At 42.7% G+C, this 20,787-nt stretch overlaps 1 long non-coding RNA gene across 1 annotated transcript; it reads right to left on the reverse strand.

Moving 5' to 3' along the window:
* Positions 1-19,707: 19,707 nt before the first annotated feature.
* LOC134477151 (uncharacterized) lies at positions 19,708-20,519 on the reverse strand. Its single transcript, XR_010049063.1, has 2 exons — positions 20,392-20,519; positions 19,708-20,353 (listed from the first exon to the last, which is right to left on the reverse strand). It is a non-coding gene; the product is annotated as an uncharacterized LOC134477151 (long non-coding RNA).
* Positions 20,520-20,787: the final 268 nt, after the last annotated feature.

Genomic DNA, 20,787 nt, shown 5'->3' on the forward strand with positions numbered 1-20,787 from the left:
CCCCTGAGACCTGTGACTGACAGGCACTCTGTCCACCTTTCCTCTCTCCACAGCTACGCTCCTTCCTTGGCTCTCAAAAGCTTAAGGGTTAATCCTTGACAAGGATTTTCCCCTCACTCCCTTAAAAGATTTGCTGTTCATTTTTTAAAGGTATTTTTATTCATTGCTGATAATACAACTCGTCTTTTGTCCAGTTCACTGCTGTTTACTAATGCTGTTCCTGCATTACTTTTGTTCTTGGTGGTATTTTCTCACTAGGATACATTCTCAGAAAGGGCATGAACCCCTTCGCACAATTTTATGCCCAGCAGTGAGTGTATAACCAGGCACACAAGAAACATTTGTTGAATGGTTGAAATCTAAGGGCATAGCTTAAGGCTTAGGTGTCCCAGTTTTGCCAACTGTGCAAATCAAATTAAATGCTAGTGCAATTCTAAGACAAATACTTTGAATTTAGGTGCAAAACAATAAAAATAATTTTTTCCTATTCTTCTTAGCTCTCAATTTCTGATTGTAGAAGTTATCTGCAAGACTGAAATGAATCTTATTCCAATAAAACAGGAATTTCAAATCCATAAACTTTTTACCAGTTCTTCCCACTCCTCAATAAATTAAGACTCAAACTGAGCACCACACTTCATTTTCCTCCTATCTCATTAAAATACTCACAAAGAGGTAGTAAAGCAAAATCTACCAACGCAGTGTGTTAAATATAAAACTGGAGCACACCCTCAATAAGGGGCAATACTTTTCTTACAAATACGTTCTATTGTGTGTAGGTACCGAGAAATGTATTCTTGGACTCAACATCTCACTTCCTATCCCGCATGTCAAAATAAATCAGATGGCTCCAAAAATGCTAGAAAAAGACTTTCAAATACTCTTCTAGGGGATCTCAGAATTCATGCTGACTGTAAAATGAGCCAAGATACAACCAACCAAAGCAAAATAAGTAAACAAAAGCAAATAATGGTAAACACAGACCCAGATTCTGTCACTGAGTAGATGCAGGATCTGAGAACTTCTAGTCCCCACTGCTTGCTCCTGGTCCAACTCTGGTCCAGCACAGAACCTGTGGAATAATGAATGCGAAAGATCCCAGTACAGCAGCCTTATGTCCAGGCACACTGATGCTTAAGGCTTTTTATTTTAAAGAAACCAGCCTGTGGCAGGAAGATCTCACAGAATAGCATGTGCAACATACATGGACGTTACTGTAACGCTAAAACCAAAAAGACATTGAAAACTGATTCTGTTTAGCATGGTGTGAGAACTCGACCAACTACAAGATTCAAACTCAAGATAGCTATTGTGGTTTATATCAAGATGTCCCCCAAGGGCCTCATGTGCTCATAGATGAGGCTTTTTGGAAAGTAATTGGATTATGGGATGCTACAGCTGGCTTGCTATGAGGAAGTGGGGTTCATTAGAAAAGCTGGGGTTTGACTGAAAGAGGAAAGTGCACAGTGTGTCCTGGAGTAGCTTATCATCCTCTCCTATTTTCCCTTTTATCTGTGCTTCCTGTCCAGCATGCTGCGAGCTGCTCTCCTCCGCCAGGCTCCTCTGCCAAGCTGACCTGCATTGGGATCAGTTGGCTACAGACTGAAACATAAGCCCATACTCAATAAGGGTCAATGTTTCACTCAATGCTTGTATTTTAAAATTAGATGATATTGTGTATAGGTATCAAGAAATTTATTCTTGGACTAAACAAGGAAAATAAGGTTTCTTCCTTTAAGAGGCAAATGTCAAGATTTTTGTCTGAGAAAGGAGAAATGGGACTAGACAATAATAAAATAAAATTGCTGAATGCCTTCAAGGGACAGCGGTGATCTGAACTCAGGATCACATATGCAAGACAGAAGATGGCCATAGTCAAGAAGATAATGCCAAGGAGAGAGAGACAGAGACAGAGACAGAGAGACAGAGAGAGAGAGAGAGAGAGAGAGAGAGAGAGAGAGAGAGGAGCAAATTAAAGAAAGGTATTTGAAATATAGAAAATAGCAAAAGGGATAAGAGCTTGTTAAGGACCAGTCTTTTGAAATAATGAAAATGAAAAAGCAAACATTTGGTGTATGAAAATAAGCAAGTTAGAAGTTAGAAAGCTGAGATACTGATAGACACAGTGCAGGCTGAAACCTGAAAGGCTGTCACATAAGGGTCAGACGCTAATTACTTTTACAATGATGTCGAATGGGTAATTTACTGAATATTTTCAAGTTTTCAAAATAATGGGAAGGGTGAGTAGACTATTAATAAGGATAAACTATGAATTTTTTTAGAATTTAAGAAAAGATTACTTCCAAAATACTTAATATTTTTGTTTTAATTTTATTATTTTGCAATACTGTGGATAGAACCCATGACCTTAACACTGAGCTACATCCTCAGGTTTTTTCTTATTTTTTATTTTAATTTTGAGACTGGGCATCTCTAAGTTACTAAGCTGCCTAGACTGGACTCAAACTTGAGATCCTTCTGCCTCAGCTTCCCAGAGTGCTGGATTTACAGGTGTGTGCCACCAAGCTTGGCTAAGAAGTCAGTGCATAAAAATAATGTGAATCATGAGTAATTAAAATTATGTGATTAAAGTAAACACTTTATGCTACTTAAGTATATATGAAAGTGTTTTCTCCACCACTAATTCAATATCTATCCAAGGTCTTTGACTTGGGCCTACCAATCATAATTCTAAATTATATTTTAGGAGAAACCACATTTCAAGTGAATTTCAATTGGTTCCATTGGTTCATTTCAATTGGTTCCCAGAGGGGAACAGTGAATTTGGAGGCTTGTGAAGTCATCTACGTTTAGGAAGATGACTTAGCCCTGAGGGGACACGGGGTTCACCGGGAGGGGATGCGTGACTTCAACATTCCCACCAGTAAATACTCAAGTGGGTTTAACACTGCAGATTCTGTCTGTACCAAGTTCCTGTAAGCAACTAATAGTGGACAAATGTGAGGAAAACCAGACATCAGCTACTCTAATGATGTCCAGTCCCATAATATCCAGTCCTGGGTAATGGGAGGCCCTGGTTCTGACTGTGGACATCCATCCCATCTGTCCAAGGCCATCTGTCCGTCCATCTGTCCAAGGTGCCAAGCTGTCGATACTCTCACCATCAATGATAATCAAGGTAGATCAGAAATCTGAGTGGCCTGTTCTCACCAAATACAAAGCAGGGGTACCATAGTGGAAAGCAGAGACAGGGGAGCAGGAGTTACCAAGGGCTGAGTTCCCTCCATGGGCCTCGCCATTTCCCATCAGAGCTGAGAGACCCTCTCCCAGCAGGAGACCAGGAGAGAGAAAGCCCATGCTGAGACCAGGGTTGTGAGGCCCTGTAGGAGGCAGCTGAGTAAATTTACCAGTTCTTCCTTCTTCCTTTTGACTCAACCAAGGAGAAAGAAAAGGGGAAAATCTAAAGGTAAGAAACTCAAAAAAGAAAACACTGCCAAGACCTTCAGAGCTGTGTCCTGTGGTCAAGTAATGAATACTCTGCATTCTCAACAAATCAGGGATTTGCTGCACCATTTTAGTACAAATCTTTCCATCCTGACAAAGGTCTCATGATAATTGAAAACAGTTCTCAAAAAAAACCATTGTGTTTTTTTTTTGTTTGTTTATTTTCAAACCAACCAAACTATTTCATAGATGACTGAGTAGAGATTTTAAGAATTTATTTAAAATGTGTATTAAGCAATTTAAATGTATTTCAAAGTAAATAAAATACCTCAAGAGTATCAATAATTTTTAAATGAAAAATTTTAAATGGACAAAAATGAGACAGATAAGAACGAATGAAATTGGCACTATTTGAAATAGAGTACAACTTTATCTGTAATTCAAACATTATACTTAGTTATACAAAATATACTTACATAAACCAAGTTAGATGTGTTTTAATTATATCTCAAATGACCCAAAAGAATAGACTGAAAATCTATTAAGCAGAATAAGTCAGATAAGAGAAATAACTATACAAAATATAGACACAGAAAAATTCAATAATTTCCTGAGAAATTAGCAACACAGTTTTGGAACATAACAAAAGGAAAATGACCACATACAGGATAAGAGCAGGCATATGAAATACCTACAGCAAAAATGGCAAGTTTTATGCAAAAGCTGTGAAAGCAAACAAAAATGTTGATGTGATCTATAAAACAAACATGAGTACACAGAGCATGACTATGTTTGGATGTGCAAACTGGATACTATAAACAATTTGTATAATAAATGTTTGAAAATTCTTCTAAAACTGACTTATGGATTAAAAGAAATCAGCCAAACTTTTAATGAGAGAACTAGCTGTGAAGATGAGGTAAGTCACATGCTGTCATCTTTGTCACTAAATAAAGAATGTGTGGAAGAAAATTACAACATCTAAAGAAAAGAGCTTATAGAGTTACCGGTGTCTGGAGAGAGAGAGAAAGGGAGGGAGAGAGGAAGGGAGGGGAGGGGAGGGGAGGGGAGGGGAGGGGAGGGGAGGGGAGGGGAGGGGAGGGGAGGGTGGAAAAGGTGATGGGGAGGGCAGAGAAAGAAACATAAAGAGAGATCATGCAAAATTATGTGCTCAAACATGATTTAGAAACATACCCACCCTGACTACTCATAAAATAAGCTAATGGTCAATTTTTGAGCAAGATTAAGCTGTGTGTCTGTGACTGTCATGTGCAGTGGAAAGTGGATAATCACAACTAATTAATATATAAAATCTAAAGTGCAGAGTCTACCATCAGGCAAGTCTGCATAGATCAGCCCTGTGACATCACCACTGAGCACCTGAAACCTGATCAGTGCAGATAAAGAACAGACTGTGAATATTTTTTAACTTCAGCAAATTTAAACCTAAATTATGGAGGGAGAGTGGCTATTGCTTTGGGCCATGCAATTCTATCGTGATAATATATATCTGAGTTAAAGACATACAGGACTATGCTTGCATTACAAATTAGAAATATTTTGTAAACATCTTAAACTGCGTTGAAGAGCAGGTATATGAAAAAGTCATTCTCTTAAATGGTTTTACATTGTTTTGATATACTTAATGCTACAATATACGAAGTTGTACTCAAGGACTTCAAGGAAAGAGTCAATATGGTAACTACTTTTGGGTCAGAATTATCTGGTGGTGAAACACTATTCTGCTTAAATGGTTATGTTTTGATCTGCCCTGTTTCGCTGTTATGCCCTCTTTTTTCTCAATCTCCACTCCATTATTTACTTTTTTATTTTTATCCGTTTAATTAAAGGGAAAAAAATAGCAGGATATAATATAGTAACCCACTTTGACTTTCTATTATCTCGATTTGAAGGCCTGTATTACTCTCACCATCTTGTTCTTGAGTGATGTTCCCCTATTCTGTTTTGCTGGATAGTATCAGGTTCGAAAGTTTAGGCATCAGCTGAGAAGATAATGAGATTCATTATAACGCCCATTCTCATTGACTTTTATCTACTTTTAAAGACCTACAATGTCTCCAATGTTTTGGTTTTGTTGGTTTTGTTCTTTACTGTTTTATTCAATTGTATTACAACTAATGATGTAGGCAATTCTATTAGAGATAGCGGGAGGCATTATGGTAACCATTGTTGTTCACCTTGTATTATGTTTTTATGTTATCTATTATGTCCACCCTTTTGACTTGACCGATTCTGTTCTGTTATGTCACATTTGGTTTTACTCTCTTCCAAAAAAGCAATAAGAACCGTGGGAGTAATGAAACCCAAAATGTGTAATAGTCATTGAACAAAAGAGAGGAAAAGAAAGTGCTCTAAACTATATAACTGCATGTATATTTAAGTGTATAAGATAGAAAATGATATCACAGAGTTTTATTGGATCATTGAACAGAACTGTTTGCAGTATCATTGTTGGAATGTCCACTCTACAAGCTTTAATTTTGTGACTTGAACAATTGTTTCTAAGATGGCAATATGTAATCCATTAACTAGTGATTTCCTACTGCGCATTTTTTTCTTCCGTAAATCTGTGTAACTTGTACCCCTTCACTGTTTTTTTTTCTTTTCTCCTTAAATAAAAAAAAAAAGAAAAAAAAATTCTCTCATTTTATCCGAAAAGGCAGAAATTTTACAAATTTACAAATTGTCCTTAAAATAACGTAACAGTGTATATCAAGTTCATAACTTTGGCCTAGTAATTCTAGAAACTTCTAAGAGCCTACTCCACAGAAATAGTTGAAGATGTAAATAGTAATTTGTGTATGAAAACTGCTCATACTGCATCATTCATTATTTTAAAATACTAAATACACTTAAACAACAAATGGAAATAGGTGCCAATCATATAGATTAATGCAGCTATATTGAAACTTAAATTAACAAGAATTAATCATTAAATTGCAAAATATTTATAATATAGCATGTTGTAAAAGATTATGTGTATATTGTCGATATAAAAATATAAGTAACATATACAAATACATAATATTAACTAAAATATTTATACTACATATAACATGTTTTATATTATAAAAATATCACAAATCTATACATGTAGGTATATTAGATATCAATGTATGATTTATTATAACACATATTTTATTAATAAATCATATATCATATTAATGTTACATTTTTATTTCAATGTTTTATTTATTCTGTTTTTAATATATTACCTAACCTTGAATTAAAATATTATATGCATGTTTTACTAATAAAATGTAATGGAATATATACTATTATGTACTAGATACAGTATGCCAACACAAATTAATACTAATATCCAGTGATTTTTCAAAATAATTTAGTATGTGTGGAGTAAAAAAATGCCTACCATTTTTTCTAGTTGCCCAGTTAAGAAGTCTTCATTTTAAAAAAGTTAATGAACAGCCACGAAGTCTCAAATTTTAAAGTCAGCCTTTAATTACACATTGTTTCTATAGTTATTAGCTCTTTTGTGTTTCAGTAGCCTACAAAGATAAGGCCCAAAGTAACTGAGATGCTTGGACAAGGTTTCACCTTTTTCAAGCAGTACATCCCAAAGAGCAGGTAGTTGTGCCACCTCCTAAAATGATACTGAGGTGCATAGAGGCACTTTGAGCCCTGCCATTTCTGACTTTGAGTCTCCCCTCCAGTAAGCTACCATCACCTAGTAAATAATTTACTTAAAAAATAATTTACTTCATCTCTTTCATCCCTGAGGAAGGTTCAGCATATTCTAAGGAGTGACACACCCCAACTAGTTAATCTCAGGATCGAGCTATTAGTAAACAAAAGCCTAGGATTTTCATGGCACACTATCTAAAATAACTGGAGATGTTTTATGGGCACCATCTCAAGAGTTTTTGTGGAGACTGCACTCTTGTCTTCTTTGATGCTAAGTCCAATGTCCAGATGGACGATATTTGTTTAAAGACTCCGATCATTCTGCCGTGGACTGTTCAGGGTCAGACAGATGACACAGACCAGATGGCGTAACCTTGCCACATCACAAACAAGAACACCCTGAACAGCCACGAGGCACCTGCCTAATTTCACACAGTATGGTATCAGATGACACAGTGAAACAACCGCTTCCAAATCCCTGCTTGATAATTGTTACTGAAATCTACAAACAGGAGCAAAACAGAACCAACTCACCTTGCCAAGGTCCTGGTAAGCGCATTTCCAGGCAATTGTCTAATGAAATGCGCATCTTAAAATAACACACTGTTTTATCTAAGGCATGACACAGCAAACCTTTTGCTAGAGATAGAAGACTCTGAAAGTTTCTACCTGCACTTTCAAGCATCCCATTTCTAAACATGAGTGAACAATGTTCAGAGTTTGGTATTCACTTTCCTGCTTGCCATTCACATGAAACAGAGCACTGTTTACATCTTGCAATGAACAGATGATAGCTGATTTCCCAAATGTGTAGAGTGGTTGACAGAGTGGCATACACAATCCCATTCTCAGGCGATTTGCTTTGTGACAGTAGGTGACTAAATCAGAAAGTGGTCTGGAAATAGGGCAGAAACCCTGTAACAGAACCCTGCAGCTTGGCACTGTGGTTTTGGGAACATAGAGCAGGAGAAGCTGCCAGGGGCTTGGGGTGCTTGGTAGGGGAGTATGGAACTCGGCGATAAAATCAATACCCGGGGCTTGAAAGCTGATGACCCAGATTTGGTCATAATGAAACAAGTGGTGAAACACTTAGAAAATAGGAACGGTACCAGATCAACCTAAAGATGCAGATAAGGTTTCCAGGCAGAATACTGAGAGTGCCATTTGGCTTCTGTTAGTGTCATATGATTAGATTTAGGGAGATGAAAATGAGCTAAAGAAAGAACTCTTCTCTATGCAAGGAAAGTTTCCAATCCAGACTTACAGGGTTAGAAAATCAGACTGTTCCATTTCCAGGCTCCCTAGCTGACAAAAGGCTCTCAAAGTAAGAAAAGGCCTCAGAGGGAGAGGAGAACAAAGATATGGTCCCAAGATTCTTTGTGAAGATCTCAGCTCAGCACATTGCCTTAGCCAGAAGACGTCACCTTGAGACTTTTTAATGCTGTAGACACAAAGTGTGATCAAAAAACACTGAGGGTTCAAATTTTAGAAATTATCACAGTAAACAAGACAGTGCCATTAACACCCTCAGAATCCTTACACTCACCCCACTGTCCTTGCTGCTTTCTGCATCAGCTTTGGAGTCCTCTTTGCTGAGTGCCTTTTAGTTTCAAGGTCCTGGCTGCCTCAGTGCCTTGAATGGTTTTGAAGCCTTTCCCTTTCATGGTCATTTTGAATTTGAGGAAGAGCAACAAGTTGCACAGTTCCCCATCTGGTGAGAAAGAAAGCGCATAAGGACACAGCTTTGTGTTGTTATGAACTTACCATTCCATTGGCCCACAGCAGCAACAGCCACCATATTTTTTATTGCTCCTGGTAAAGACACTCAAGAAAGAGGATTTCCAGAACTGCTTCAGAAAGTGGCAAGTATAATGAGGAAAGCATGTTTGAAAAGGCGGAGAATTTGAGTGAAGATTAGGAGCAATGTATCTTTCACTGCATTTTTTTAAATTTAAACCTCTATGTGGCCTATGGTTCTCTCAGAAGGAATTATGAGAGTGGTTTCAGGGACTGCAGAATGTCTCCAGGGTTTGTAAAGGAGTTGTACAAGTTGGGAATCAAAGGGGGCAGAAATCTGTCAAAAACAAAGATGGCTGCAGGAAAATCCCAGGAGGATGAAACCAAAGCACACAAGAAGTTGTGACTTAAGAGAACTCCTACCAAGGATTAAGTGGACCTAGATGAAACTTGCCTCATGCCCAGGAGCAGTCCCCTGGCAGTGGGCATGGCCAGCCCTACTTTAGAACTCTTACAGGTCAGTGAGCTCTATGTGCTTGCCCTTTTCTATAAGGTGTTGGTCCAGCTATTCTGTTCTAAGCCCACCATCATGGGCTGATGGGGAGGAGGCAGAGAACATTTCTTCACCCATCCCCAGATCCTGCAGAGAAACAGTCCCAGTCCAGTTCATGTCTGGGTCTGGTGTAGATATCCAGGCCATGGACTTCAGTCTCAAAGCTGTGGCCTGATGAATCTGTAGGATCCTTACTGTGATGTGAGTATGAATCATACCTCTTACTACCTGTGTCCTGTGTGATCAGTTCTCACGCAGACTCTGGACTTGGTCATCGAGTTTGTTTTGGCCAATGGGCCTCAGCAAATCAAATCCCAGTAAGTGAATAATATGCTGATTTGGGGTTTGGGGTTTTCCCTTTCTGGAACACTTTTGCCCTGCTTCAGGAATCCCAGTAATGGAGATCCACAAGAAGCAAACAACCCAGCCACGTATTGTGCTCAGCTAAGCCCTGTCCCTAGCTATATCCCAGCCAGATGCTACCATGCGAGACAGCATGAAGATCCAGAGAGACAGCTACCGGCCACACTACAGCATAGTGAGGCATAGTGAGCCACCATAGATCCTTGTTTTAAACACTAAGATCAGACACAATGCTGGTCTACGAGAGGTACCTGAACAGAATTTTCATCAGCAACTGAAGATACTGGAAGAAGAGTAGTGTCTTAGTTACTTTTCTCTTATTGTTGAGACAAAATACCCAACACCCTAAGTTAAAGGAGGAAAGATTTATTTATATCATGGTTTTTAGAGGTTTCAGTCCACAAATGGCTCACTCCAAGATAAGCAGCCTATGGCAGAGAGGCAACTGTTCATAGTGGCAGGAGCCCACAAAAACAAGCAAGTAGAAGGGGAAGAAGCCACTTTGTGTCTCTTTTATTGTATTCAGTATATGGAAATTAGGGCAGTGCCAATCCAATCAGTGGGATGACCTAAATTACCCCCTCTTAATCCCAGCACCCTTAATCCCAGTATTGTACCACAAATCACACAGACTCTAGATTCAACCACTTCCTTAAAATGCCCTATGACCACATAAAACTCTGGGGAAACATCTATACATAAACCATAATATTCCACCTCTGGTCCCCCGAAGATTCATGCACATCCCTTCTTCTGAAATCTGAGTGGAACCCTTTCTGACCCCACAACTCTTCTGTTTTGCATGCACCAAAAACTGCTGCCAGCTGAAGCAGTAACCAGGCTTTCTCCTTGTTTGGCTGTAGAAGTTGAGTGCCTAGATCATTGAACACTCTGAAGCCATTCCCAAGGAACAAATTTTCTGATCTGCTGCCATTTTGGAACATGATGAGTTTGCCACCATTCTGGAAGATGGTGCTCTGTGACTTTCTTCTCAAAGCAAAATCTTTCTCTTTTGATTTCAAAGCTGCAGAGGGTGTAGTTCTGTCTCTTCTTCTGATGCCCTCAGGTCATCTTTTCTATTCTCCTGTTGCTTCTCACAATCAAAATCTCCTCACTCTATCACTGCAGTCTACAGCTTTACTGGAGCTTCATTTCTGGTCAGACTCCCAGGGTTTAAATCATTCTATTAGGCTCTCTGCTCTTGATTCTCAACTTTAATCTGGTTTTTAAAAAAAAAAAAAAAACCCTTATAGTAGCCATGCCACGACCTCAACATTAGATTGTCTTAAAATTTCTTCTGCCAGATTAATTAGCTCATTGCCTTTAATCTGTCTCAAGCAAAGTCTCTGGACACAAGCAAAATGTGGACCAACTTTCTGTCAAGGTAAACTACACATTGTTGAAATCCAACAGCCAGTGCAGTCCTTTATGGTAGAAACTTCCTGAGCCTGGTTATTACAGACAGATTTCTGTCAGTCTTCTGGTCTTCTGAGCGCTGACCAGAATCAGTACAGCCTAAAGCATTCCAGGGTTACTCTTCTGCTTGTATCTCCAAAACCTTTCCAAATTCTTCCCACAAGTCACACCCAAAGGCTCCTGCACCAGATGGTCAGGTATTGTCACAGCAACAGCCCCACTCCCAGTACCAAATTCTGTCTTAGTTACTTTTCTATTCTTGTTGAAACAAAATACTCAATACCCAAAGTTACAGGAAAAAAGGTTTGTTTCACTCACAGTTTGTAGAGGTTTCAGTCCATAAGTGACTGGCTCCAAGATAGGGTAGCCCAGGTCACAGGGCAACTGTTCATGGTGGCAGGAGACAGCAAAAGCAAGCAAGTTGGGGGGGGGGGGATGAGCCACTTTCTGTCCTTCACATTGTGTCCAGTCTACCAAGATTAGGACAGGGCTAATCCAATCAGAGGACTGATCCAGAACCCCCCCCCTTAATCTCAGTACCTTTAATCCCAGCACCCTTCATCCCAACATTGCACCACAAATCAATTACACCCTATAGATTCAGCCACCTCTGAAAAAAACCCTGTAACTACATAAGGTTTTGAGGGGCATCTAGACACCATAATGAATAATAACATCTTCAAAAATTATCATGAAAAAAGCATTTTTCACCTGTAATCCTACTTGTACTCAAACCTTGGATGAAAGGAAAAGGTAAAATTTTCAAAGCAAGATCTCCAATCTTTCTCTCTATGAATTTTTCTTAAACACAACCCAGTAAATGAAGAGCTAAACCAAGAAAGAGACGGATTTGAGGAAAGAAAAGTCTAAGCTGGAAGACAAAAGCATGTGAATAAGCAAATTCCCAGGATGATTGTGCAGGAAATCCCCATGGATGCAGCAGTGTACAAGCCCAGCTTGTTACAGAGAGAGATAGAAGACTCCTAAGCAATGCTTAGGAGAAAAAAATAATTATTCAATATGTTAAGGGAGTTAGCTTTCTGTTAGGGTGGTGGAGGAGACATTAATTATTACTTCTTAGAAATCTAAATGGATACAAAGAAACAGAATAATAATTTCGGGGGGGAAATTAGGTAAGACATAAAATCATTGTGATATGGCACAGAATTTATCTTTGGGGGAGGAGAGGGAAGTGAACATGTTGGTGTGTGCGTCCACACATGAATACAAGTGTCTGCACAAGCAGTGGTGATGTAAGAAGCTGAATCTGCTTCTTATGCTTCAGGAGGTCGTTAGATCCTATCCCAAGTGAAAATCTCAAGCCCTAGAACAAGCAGATGTTTTACAGCAAAGCACAGATATAGACCCCAGGAAAATTCAGGCAAAAGATTTAGAAATAGTGACTCCTTTGGAGTAGGAGCAGAAATGGGAGGGCTGGAACTACCTTGTTATAGAGGTTATAGAAGTTCTTGACTCAGAAACTACATGCTTTTATTTTCTTCAATACAATAAAAGAAAATACACAGGCATACACCTGTCATCCTAATACTCTAGGCTGCCAAGACAAAAAGATCCCAAGTTTTACCCTCAACCTGGGCAATTTAGTGATTTAGTAAGAATATGTTTTGGAAGGAAGGAAGGAAGGAAGGAAGGAAGGAAGGAAAGAAAGAAAGAAAGAAAGAAAGAAAGAAAGAAAGAAAGAAAGAAAGAAAGAAAGAAGAGAGGAAGAAAGCAAGGAAGGAAGAAGAGAGAGAGAGGGAACGTTATCTGAACATCTATGCTAGTGATTGGAATTTGCAATCACCATAGAAGCTATCAGTCCTATTTTTTTCTGGACTAAACTGATAGATCAAAGATGCCATTTAGGCAGGTATAAAGAAAAGGAGAGGATACTTCAGGACCCAGGAAACGGAAACCCTGGAAAAGAAATGTTTTTAACTCGACTAGTTCCTTTCCTGAGTGTCTAGATACCCAGCACTGGGCAGGACACAGACACTTCCAGTTCCTGGTCTTCAGGAACTGCAGCCTGCAGATTCTGGGTGAACGTGAGACTGTCTTTGTATACTGACTTTAACAAGAGCCCTGAAATCAGAGCGTTGCACAAAACAAATGTAAGTAAAATAAACGGGATACCATGAGACGGTAAAGAAAGAGATAATTAAAATGTAGCTGCTGAGGGAGGAAGGCAAGCCATCCTGAAGGCACTGGAGGAATTGCAGTGAGGAAAGGGAAAAGCCAGGAGAGGAACCCAGAATGTCCCCGTGGAGCCCAGAGTCCAGGTGTGGGGACCTCAGAGGACACCAGAAGCCGCCACTCAGGGCTGCCTCCTGGTTTGCAATCGCCGTTGCAAAATGAGATCATTTCAATTAAATAAGTGTATGTGGCGTAATCGTGGGCTGCCACCCCTTCATTTTCTAAATGGCGGTCCCTAGGACAGAGGTCAGAGAATAGAAAGGACAGCTGCGGCCAAATAAATCAGAGCAGCTCTGGTTCATTGCTCCCGCATCTGTCGAAATGTGTGTTGGCTTCTGAGGCTCTTCTGCAGGAAAACAGCCCACCTGCTCGCCGGGAAGGCTGGCCAGGTTTGGGAGTTCAGGGGACATGATGGCCTACTGTGTGATGGTGTTCTTTCTATGCTCCCGGGGATATTATTTAAAGAGACAGACACAGGTAATAAAGAAGTCAGCAAGCAGGGACTCATCTCCTAGTGAAAAGTGCCAGGCAGGGGAATAAACAAGCTGGGAGCCGTTTGAGAGATGACAAGCTTTAGATACCTTGGAACACAGTGGCCCAGGAAGGCTGGCTGTTTGAAGTTGATTTTTCATCTGCAAACTGACTGTTAAGAAGCCAGCCCAGAAGGGAGCCTGGGGAGATCAAGTGCTTTAGGGGAATAAATTTGTATTTTTAAAGAATCAGGGGAGGCAGCTAGGTAAGGATTGAGAGCCAGAAATGGAGAGCAGGGCAACCAGTTCAGGGGCAGGGTTCACCTCTCAGGATGACACCGATGTGAAAGCCAGCCAGTCCCATGTGGACAAAGGCCCTGCAGCTTCCAGTTTACCCCATGACCCCACTGGAAGTGCTGGTGAGAGTCAGGCTGACACTGATACGTTTTGAAATTTTTTCCATCCCATAATCTCAATTTTGCTGCTGATTCTTCTTGAGTAGCAAGTGTCCCTGAGGGAAAGCACATTTGAATGCGGGTGAGCAATCCAAGATATCACATTCTATTTTAGCCCGATTCCCATCCCCGTGTCACCAGTGCCCACATTTTTTTTCCAGGTTTTCTCATTTTTAATTCAAGATTTTTTGCTATTGTTGTCTGCTGAGTGGGTTTGTTTTCATTGCTCACCCTGCCATTTCTAGAACTGAAACTGATGAATTAATAATTTTTATATTAGAAAGTTTTCCATGAAGATTTTTGTGTTAGATTTGTGCCTTTCTACCGTACTATTTTTTTACTATGATGATCAGTGGGGAGAAAAAAGAGAGAGGAGAGAGAAGTGTTCATGCACCCCGAGATCCAAACACTGCCGAGATGCAACCAGAGGGGTGTCTGGCTACCTGTTGTCCACCCCAGCAGAGGCGGGCACAGGCGCACACACCCCTCATCCCTGCTGCCAAGAGACAGACAACACCTGGTGGCCCAGGCCTCAGGAAAGTGTTGCTTCCTGCTGGAACAGGGCCCAGCCTGCATGACATTGTCAAGTTCAGGCCACAGAAAAACACAGTTCCTGCTAAGCATGCAGTCAGCCTTCCTGGAGGGAGGGAACATATGTCCCCATTAGCAGGCTCGGACCAGAGAGTAGCTGAGGGGCCGCTTCTTCATGCCCCAGCTGAAATGTCGTCACCTCTGTTCATCCTTACAGCACCTAGGTTGTGACTTCTCAATAACATCTACTGTCATAAGATCAGGGTCAAAGGCATGAATTGTGTAAAATTCTACCTTGGTGGTTTATTTAATGTGTGCTATAAAACACTTGAGCCAGGCACACAGGCCTGAAACCCTAGAAACTGGGGCAAGGCGATTGCAAGTTGGCGGCCAACCTGGGTAACATAGTGCCTTAGCTAGACTCTGTCTCAAAATAAAATGTTTTTTAAAAAGGACTAGTGAAGGAGGCCAGATAATAAGGATGGAGGTCCAGTTGAGCTGCTCGGCAAGCAGAGAGGAGGAAATAACAGCAAGTTGTGATTCTTTGGCAACATGCAGGCACTCTGGCATGCTGCTAGCTCCAGAGGGGAGGCCACTCAGCCGAGCCCAAGCTGTTCACCTGGGCAGGCACCGTAAATAACAAAGACTGAGGAATCTCATGCTACCTTACTGCCTGTTCCTGTGTCTCAGTGAACAACAATGAGGCGAGCCAGAGGCTCAGGGCCCCTTGTTCACTAAAGGCAGGAGCCCCCTATCCCCTCTTGCTAGATTATCTGTGTCTCATCTTTCATCCTCCTTCACCGTACCCACTCCCCAAGACAAGAACAACCTCATAGACTGCGTTCCTACAAACTGGGGATGGTGCAAAGCCCCTAGGTTCGCATCCTCATATCACAAAAAAAAAAAAAAAAAAAGAAAATACAGCACCTTGTTAACTAGAGTGAATATTTTGATAAATATTAAATTATACAATGTACCCTTTGAGACACTCTACATTAAACTCTATCATAAGCACGTATTGTATGTTGTTATTATTCCATTTTATTGATGAGAATACTGAGGTTCAGAGACATACAGCAAGTTCACTAAGATTTCAGCTAAGAAGTGGAAGTGTCAGTATCCCCATCCCTGCAGTTTAAGTCAGACTCTGTTTGTAATTTGACAGAAATCTTAATAGCATGGTGTGTGCATATTTGCCTTCTTAGATTGAGAGCAGTGTGCTTAACTGAGCCTTCTTCTTATTCTTCAAGGTCATCTGTGTGACCTTCATCCATTCCTTCCCCCAGCGCATCCCCCATGTTACCTTCTAGAGAATCCGGTTTCCCCCAGACTCATTTCAGGTTGCCACCACCATTGAGCATTTTGTGACATTCACAGCTCTCTTATTGATGCCTTCTGGTCTCTTCTGTCCATTTCCCTGACTAGCAATATTCACCATGCTTGAAAATGTTTGTAAACAGTTGCCTGAGTGTATGTCTTTGCCAGGTTCTCTTGCTCTCTAGCACGGTGAGGTGCATCTGCTTGGCAGTGATGTTTCTCAGTATGTGTGACCCCAATAGCCTCAATGGAAAGTCCCTGCAAGGTGAGGCCACACAGCTGTATAAACAGTTTCCCTTCAGTGCCTGTGGGATGACTTCCCTTCTCCCCTAAGACAGACAAAAACTCTCAGATGCTCAAACCGCTTGCATAAGAAGTGGGGTAGCGTTGCACAGAACCTAAGCAAATCCCCCTGTATAATTTAAGTCAACTCAGGATGACTTAACAGTACCCAGGACAATGGAATGCTATTAAGGAGTTGCTATTAGTAGTAATTTAGAAAATAAAGACAAGGAAAGAAAGTCTGTATATCTCCAGTTCAGGTACAGTCTTTTAGCTGTTTTTGGCCTCCCTTTGTTGGGTGGCTGGATGCGGCCCTCGGGGGTACAGAGGGGTGACTACAGAGATTTATGTATTTGGAGTCCTGTTCTAAGGCCTCGCGAACTACTTGCCTGGGGACAAGCATGTCACTAGCATCCAGAGAGAGCTTTTAGATGGAGGAGGTCACCGAATACACAAATGCCCCCTTGCCCAGCCGTCTCAAATCCTGTCAGCTCCTGACTGTGGACATTGTCCTGGTGTCCGGCCACAAGCACGACAGCTGCCTTGGTGCAGAGGAAATGGATGGGGCCCATTCCTCTTGCAGGTTCTGACACTGGTTTCGGTTTCGATGATGCCAGTGAGAACCGCCTTCCCCACAGGTGCCCTGGACTGTGACTCAGACCTGCGCTGCTGGCCGGGGTGTGGCTGGTTCTGGGGTTTCACCTGGCAGCAGCTCAGTTCTTATCCTCTGCTTTCTACACTGCTGACCTTTCAGGTGTGGGCCTGGGAATGTACGTCTGCGGTCACCAGTGCTCCTTTACCCTGAGTCCCCAGACAGCAGAGCTTTGTGAGTGGGGCCTGGCTTAGAAATGGGGGGTTGCTCCCGAGTCAGGCACTGGCCAGGGTGTCGCACCCCGAGGGCCATGTTTAAACAGGTGCTATGGTAATTCTGAAGCAGAAGCAAAGGCGAGAACTACCATGGTAGTGCAAGGGAGAAAAAGGAGACAGAAGGGGCAACAAGAGTGTAGGGAAAAAGGGGAGACCCCATTCCACAGAGGGAGCTGAGCCATGACAGGAGTGGGCTGATGACCCTGTCAGTGTGTCCGCGGACTCCTCAGGAGTCAGCTGGTGCCAGGAAGGCTGGGGTGCCATCACCATACTGCAAAGAACATGGAGGTCATTCACTGAAGGGGACTGCAGAGACCAAGAGCAGGCTTTATGTGCCAACTGGAGATCTCTGTCAGTTACTACTTGCTCTGGTTTAGATTTGGACTGTCCCCCCAAAGTCTGCGAGGACAGATGAGCAACAGGGTCCAGGAGCTGCATCTCTGGTGACGGGGACAATCAGAGAGGTGGATGGGCCGGACGGTCTCCACGCCATGTGAGCTGAATTGAGCCTCTGGGTGGAAGACATCAGAGTGCAAATGCGGGGCTGGGCCTCACGTTGGGCCTCATCAGTCAGTGTCTCCAAAGAGCTGAGTCACGAGAGAGAACAAGAGTGTTCTGGCTGTGTAAAGACCTTGGCGGTGAGATGTTAACTCTCAGCATGCAGTTCCTGCGGGGAAGTGGGCTTCTTCCGGGTCTGGAGCCTGTGGTTTTCAGAAGGAACCTGCCTGCCTGACCTTGAGGTCTCTAGCTGGCCCTCTTCCCTGCATGACCTGGTACCTGCCAGCCTTCTCGTCCCAGGAGCCAGTTCCTTCTCATCAAGCCATCCCTCCATAGGCAGATCTGTTAGTTTTGTTCTTCCACAAAAACCTAGCTAATACCTGAAGTGAATTCATTTTTCAGCCCAAGGATTGAGGGAAGTTTCTCTCACAAGTCTACAGGATTCTGCAGCAAGGTAGTGAGATGTCCAGGCCCTGTATGGTCACAATAGGTTAGAAACTGTTAGTGAATGAGTATCACTGCTGTGTGATTGCAGCTGAGTCATCTGGAGGGCTTGCTAAAGTAACCCTCGGACTCAGGAGGAGCAGGGCAGCCTGAGAATCCCCAGGACAGGGTGCCCCGACTCACAGTGAGACACAGCAACTCTCAGAGTGGGTCCCAATGTCGGTCATGAAGGCAGTGAGAAAGGATTTGGGGTGTCCCTCAACCTACATATAACCTACATGGCTCTGGCCCACTCAGAGTCTGGAGTGGAAGTCCCAAAGCCAGACAATCAAGGGAATCTTGCCCCACCAAGTCCCCAAGAATTCTGCATGCTCCTCCTCTGACCCACTGCCCAATGTAAAGAAAAGTTTGTGTATGGTTTATTGGGGGAGCCAAGAAGTTGTTGCTATAGAAAACCCTGGAGAAAGAAATACCTGGATCCTTAGAAGGTCTTCCAGAGAGGCCAGTGTAATTCGAGCAAACAGAAAAGCGGGCAAGCACAAAGTGTGATCAAAAGATAAGGAAAATGTCTAAATTACAGCTTATTACAGTAGAAGACACACTGCTATTAATCTTCTTAGAACACTATCCCTGCCTTTGAACACACTTCTCCCATGGTTCTTGCCCCTTTCTTTGGCAGCCCTGGCATTCCTCTTTCCTGTGTGTCTGTACTGGGAATGATTATTAATATGGTGAGCCCTGCTGCACAGAAAGGCAGGCTCATAACAGTATGGCGGGGTGTCCTCATGCATCTTATTTCCTGGATGGCTCTGGCACTGTGTGACTTCTGCTTCTTCCCAAAAGCCAAAGTAACCTGGAAAGGGAAACATTTTGAATTGATTCAGGGCATCAAGGCAGCCAGGACAGACCAACTAAAGACCCTCAGGAAAAAGGACTTCCAGAACTGCTGCAGCAAGTGGAAAAAATGATGGGATCAATGTTTCAGAAACAAGAGAGGATTTTGAGGGATATTCATAGCAATGTGTTCTTTCTGTGATAAACTTTTAAAATGTGAACAGTCACTCGATTTGTGGATCACAACTTATAAGACTCAGGGCTGGCTACCCTGGGGAAACTATAAATTATCTCTGGGCAAATTGTCTGGGTAGTTGCCAAGGAAGCTTCTTTCCCAACCCTGTAGGATGAGCCTCCTTCTTTGGTGGAAGTGTTTCAGGCTTGAGCATCTCCGTGGTTGCTGGGTAGCCTGATCCTGCTTGCCTGAGCCTCAATGCAGGTTGCTGTGTGCGCCATACTCCCTGCTGTGGTCCTCAGTCCTGTGCTTGCCAAGGCCCCAGCCTTTGACGGCTCCTCTTAGCCCAATGGTTGCCAACAAAGGCAACTGCGTTTTGAATCCCATGGGAGGTGGAGGGAGAATTCAGCTGCCCTCAGTGTGGCCCTTTGTCCTTCCCTAAATCACTGCCCCTCTGCCTGACCGGAGCCGCGGGAGACAGGAGACCAAACTCGAGCAGGATCAGCTCTCAAACTTTATTACGTACAGCGAACCGGACCTAACAAGGTCCGCCACCCTCAACGTTGGTTCCTCTTCCGCCCGTTGGGGGCAGGAACAACCTCTTATAAGGGGAAGCAGTATCCAATCACAGAGAAGCGCGCCTAACAAGCTGATAGGCTAGCGTCACGGGTAACTGGGCAGATATGACAATTTGGCGGGCTTGTTCAGGCCGGGAAGAACCCGGAAGCAGGAAATGGGCGCCATTCATAGGCGGCTTCCCACATCTCCCCCTTTTTTATTTATTAAAATAGGATGGTCTGTAGGTCCCTCCAAGGTGTCTATGACGTTGTTGCTGTTAGACACCTAGGAGTGGGTCTACCTTGTAGGCCGAGGCATGAGAGAATGTAGAGGTCTATACCCTGCTGTGCATCACCTTGTTTTGTGCATATCCTTGCGCCAGGACCATGCTCAAGGTGAGTGGTTCATTTTTTCGCAGGGCCAGGCTTTTGTGAACCGAACCTGGATGCATATAGACAGTCATTCCTGCCTTCCCCCCAACCTTTGAGGCGGATGGCACTGCAGTACCCTTGGTCTCGCATCTCAATGCCAATAATTTGACTCCGGGAGGGACCCCTGGCCTTATAGGCCATATATATCTGAGTGGAGCCTGTCTTAGGTTGACTGGGAGGGCTTTTCCCATCTTACCCGTCATTGGCTTGCCCACTCAGCTCTTATAGCTGATGTTCTGCAATGTGAAGGAGATATGCGGCGGCCTGCTGGCCTGATGGGCCACCTGCTGCCATTTGCATGGCTGCCATAGCTGTGATCTTAACTGTGGGTTTGCATAAGGCGGTCTAACAAGCATTTAATAACCACAAGCCCTACTAGGATAGCCATGGCAATTAGCATAATCAAGGACTGTTTGATTGATGGTGTAAACCCTGGGTGAGGCGGGCGAGGCCGCCGAAAAAGGTGCCAATGTAGGCGGGTGGTGCCAAGGACCCCAAAGATATTGTGGTGGTTATGTGGAATCTGAGCATATCACAGGGGTGATTAATAGGAACCCACAGAATAGTTTGTAGATGGTCTCGGGCGCTGAGC

This window comes from Cavia porcellus, unplaced genomic scaffold (genome assembly GCF_034190915.1).
Source record: "Cavia porcellus strain 051 isolate PalLab524CR breed Dunkin Hartley unplaced genomic scaffold, mCavPor4.1 scaffold_8, whole genome shotgun sequence".
NCBI classification, from domain to species: Eukaryota; Metazoa; Chordata; class Mammalia; order Rodentia; family Caviidae; genus Cavia; species Cavia porcellus.